We start from the raw sequence: 4,777 nt of genomic DNA on the forward strand, positions 1-4,777 counted from the left end.
TCTGGGAGTGACAGCCCCTTTGAGCGCTCGGCGAATGGCATTTTCTGTCTGTGAAAGCCTTTCTTCCCACCTCTGTTCAGATTAGCCCGGGGGATGAATGCGCCCATTATCCAGCCCGCTGACCATTCTGAAACGCCAAATTAATTACTAAGCACTGAATCGGGCGCCGGGGCCGGGGCACCGGGAGGTGTGAAAATAGCGAGCGGCTGGAGATGGGGAAGGCGAGGGGCGCAGCGCCGAGAGGCGGCGCGGGGGGGCCCGGGGCGCGGGCGCGGGCGCGNAGCTATTTTTGGACCGGGTGCTAGGGCCGCGCCGGGGGAGGAGAGGGTTGGAAAGTCCTGTCCAAGGACGTGCGACTCCGTCCCCCACTGTCATCACCTCGGGACGCGCCTTGGGTCCGCGGGAAACCGGTCCTGTCGCCCTTGATCCAAGATGGCGAGCTGACACGCCTCCCCCAATCACCGCGGACAGGACCCGGGGCGATAAAACAGAGGCAGAGCGTCGCCACTTAAAACTAAGGGGGGGGGGGGGACAGNGACCACCACCGTAGCTCCAGGCCATGATCAAAATGGTAAATCATGTGCCTTCCCTTTCAAAAAACTTATTTTTTGACATTTATATTGGGATTTCAAGCTGCATTAATAATTAACTCAGGTGTCCTGTTTTCACTGTTTACTATTTCTTTTATGCCAACGCCTTCCCCGTTCCTGAGTTTCCTACGGTCGTTTCTGGCAGGACTGAGATGTTGCTCTGAGGAAGCCTGGAGGAAGGACAGGTGGATGGTGGACTTTCTGAGTCTCTACGGGTCCGACGATGTCTCTCTGTTCACATCTCTGCAGACACGAGGTAGACACAGGATCCTTTAGGATACAGCAGCCATAACCCTTTATTGACACGTCCAATTTTGCAGGGTAGGGACATTGTGAAGCAATAAACAGGGAAGTGAAGGGGGAAAACTTGCTTTGCTTTATGGCTAAGGCAACTAGCGCCTACCCAAACCTAACCGTGTAGTCACTAGCTATTGATTCATTGTCTTCTCATTTTTTTTAAATATTTTTTTTTATTTCTAGGAGAGAGAGGGAGAGAGAGAGACAGCGTGAGCAGGGGAGGGTCAGAGAGAGAGGGAGTCACAGACTGAAACAGGCTCCAGACTCCGAGCTGGCAGTCAGCACAGAGCCCGACGCGGGGCTCGAACCCACGAACCGCGAGATCATGACCTAAGCGAAAGTCGGACGCTTAACCGACTAAGCCACCCAGGCGCCCCTGTCTTCTCATTTTTAAGGCTGCAGAACCTTCTGCCAGGTTTCAGAGAATAACACCATTCAGACCTCTCTCTCTCTCTCTCTCTCTCTCTCTGTCTTAGGCCACCTGGCTTTAGTGTTCTTCACTTTCTTGAAAGAAAAAGCAAACATATGGTTTCTCTTGCTGCATCCTTTACCGATTACTGTTATTGCCCTTGGGTTACTCCCTTCTGCGCTCAGTTTCATCGCTTCTGCTGTAAAAGGAACAGATGGGACTCTGTCTGGGAGCCTCTTAGCGTGCGATTGAAAACCACGTGAGCCACCACAAGGAGGCAGCATTGCACACCAGGTGGGATGACTAATGGAAAAGACCAGCAATAACAAGTGTTGGCGAAGACGTCAAGAAATTGGAACCTTCGTGCGTTCCTGATGGGGAAAGGGGAAAAAATGGTGTGGCCGTTGGAAAATAGCCTGGCAATTCCTCAAAAGGTTAAACATTCAGTTGTCATATGACCTAGAAATTCTACTCTTAGATATATACCCAAGAGCGATGAAAACCTAAGTCCACACCAAAACGTGTCCCCAAATATTTATAGTAGCCGTTACTCACAATAACCCAAATGGCCATTAGCTGATGGAGGGATAAACAAAATGCAGCATATTCATATAACGCAATGTTATTCAGCCATAGAAAGGAATGAAGGATCCATACTACAAACCGATGGACCTTGGTAACGGTATGTTAAGTGAAAGAAACCAGTTACCAAGGGCCATGTGATCTAGGGTTCCATTTGCTAGGATATGTCCAGAGGGACAAATCCTTACAGACAGAAAGGCGATTGGTGGTTGTTTAGGGGTGGGGGCTGGGGGCTCTGGGGAATGAATGGAAAGAGGAATAAGCTTTCTTTTGAGGGGGATGAAGCCTGCTGGTGGTTGCAGACACCCTGTGAAAATACTAAAAACTGTCATACACTTTAAAGGGTTTTTTTTAAGTTTATTTATATTTGAGAGAGACAGAGACAGCACGAGCAGGAGAAGGGGCTGAGAGAGAGAGAGAGAGAGAGGAGATCTCAGGCCGACTCCGTGCTGACAGTGCAAAGGCCAACGCTGAGCTCGAGCCTCATAAAACCATGAGATCGTGAAACCGAGGAGATGGACGCTTAACTGCCTGAGCCCCCCAGACGCCCCTGAAAAACCATTACGCACTTTAAACGGATGAATTGCATAGTATGCAAATTAGACCTCAATTACAGGTGGTACACGGAAAGTATGTACTGAGCACACAGTACATATCAGGTGCTGGGCTAAGAACTGGTGATGCAGAAGTGAACGAGGAAATGTGGTCTCTTTTCGGGCATAATTGGGGGGGGTTAGCTATTTCAGGGGCCCAGGATTTGCCAAAAGAATGAAACAGCCGCCTTGCGCTACGCACAAAGATGTCCAGAGCCCTTGCAAAGTCAACACTAGGGTATTAACATCGTGTTCTTCTTCCTCTTTTCCTTGGCAATCCTCCCGCCCTGAGAGACGTGGCTACGGTAGCCTTGCAGACTCCGTGGACTTTGACTCTCAGAATAGTGTCTCCCCAGAGAGCAGCAACTGGCAGGGCCGTGGCATGGTGATTAGGAGAAGCAACGGTGGCACCAGATGTCCAGGGTCAATCCCAGCCCTGGCTCTGGCCAGATCCTCGGACATAATCAAGACACTTAACCTTCTCCGTGCCTGCTTCTCTATGCGCAAAACGGGGATCACAGTTCCTACGCCATGAGGAGAGAATGAGTTAACATTTAGGAAACGGTAGCATGCAGTAGGCGCTCCATAAGTGTTAGCTGGTAGTATCGCTCGCTCAGTTATTGTGAGCCATCCAGCAAGTGCTAGACCTCGTTCACAGACCTGCTATTTTTTCATGTCCCACTAGGTGGCGGAGACGAACCACCTGGAGTGGTTAACCCTGGGCTTCCATAAACCAAGCAAATAGTTTGCTCCTGCTGTGTTTGCGCCTTTATCTGTGAGCTACGCATAGCGGCTTAATGCAGCAACTTTCTCTAGTCCCTGGGAAAAGTCTTCTCCAGTCTAGAGAATCCAGTGCAGGCGTACAAATGAAGTGCATGGTCTTGGGTAAGATGTTGGCGACGTGCCTAAGCTCATGTCCCGCCATCAAACGAAGGATATGAAGCATCCTCCCCCTTATTAATACAAATATTTCGTAACACCCTCCCTTATCATCCTGAAGTGAAATTTATAATGATATAGTTTCCCCACACACACCGCTTCCTCTCCCAGCGTAAGACCCCGAGACCAACATGAGGAAGAAATAGAAACGAAGTCACGTGTAGTAAAATAACTTGCATTTCGGCCTGTCGGTGCTTGGGCACAGCCACGTTGAATGACACGGTGGAAGAATTTGAATGCTGCGGTCTCAGAGTAGACTTACCAGGAAACAGGGAACAAAGAGGCAGTCTGGGAGAGGTGTGTAGCTCCGGTAACTCAAACAGCCTTGAGCGACAGACTCCCCGGGCAATGTGATTTTCCAAAGCGATCAGTGTGCTTTGATCGAGTTGCCTTCCTGGAAATGTCAGTGTCTGTTAAAACGCTTAACCAGCTGAGCCACCCTGGTGCCCCTCCACTTTCTAAAATGTTTTTATTTATATTTGGAAAAGAAAGACAGAGCACAAGCAGGGGAGGGGCAGAGAGAGAGGGAGGCATAGAATCGGAAGCAGGCTCCAGGCTCCGAGCTGTCAGCACAGAGCCCGACGCGGGGCTGGAACCCACCCACGAGCGGTAAGATCATGACCCGAACCGAAGTCGGATGCTTAACCAATAGTGTATGTTGCAGCGGTGCATCATGACAAAATAAAGCAAATCCTTTGTGTTCGTTGGCAAAATACAACTGGGCTCTGGGCTTGGATGGTTTTTGTTTTCATCTTTACAAATGTTCCGTGGGACTCTTAAAAGTTGGGGGGGGCGCCTGGGTGGCTTAGTCGGTTAAGCGTCCGACTTTCGCTTAGGTCATGATCTCGCGGTTCGTGGGTTCGAGCCCCGCGTCGGGCTCTGTGCTGACTGCCAGCTCAGAGCCTGGAGCCTATTTCAATCTGTGACTCCCTCTCTCTCTGACCCTCCCCTGCTCACGCTGTCTCTCTCTCTCTCCTAGAAATAAATAAAACATTAAAAGAAAATTAAAAAAAAAGTTGGATGTGACTGTCCCCTGTGTACACTGCAAATGTCCGGTACCTGTGGTTCCTGGTTACTAGCGAGTAGTAGTGTCCCCCATCCCCGTGACGGCCCAAACTGCTTCACCACAAGCCTTCAGCTGGACAATAACATCTGCCTGGAGAACCATTGATCCGGGGTCAAAATTGCTTTGGGCATTTCTGGCAAAGCTGACCCTCAGTCTGCCTGGGGCTTAACCTGTAAAAGGCATTTGCTTTCCTCTAGTCCCTGCAAATCCATTTGTCTGGGACAAGAGCTGCGACTCAGAGAGAGTTCCAGAAATTGGGAGGCTGTGGGATGGGGCCTTTCTCTCCCGGGACCTCCCTGCA

The sequence above is a fragment of the Crocuta crocuta genome, unplaced genomic scaffold (genome assembly GCF_008692635.1).
Source record: "Crocuta crocuta isolate KB4526 unplaced genomic scaffold, BGI_CrCroc_1.0 scaffold139, whole genome shotgun sequence".
NCBI classification, from domain to species: Eukaryota; Metazoa; Chordata; class Mammalia; order Carnivora; family Hyaenidae; genus Crocuta; species Crocuta crocuta.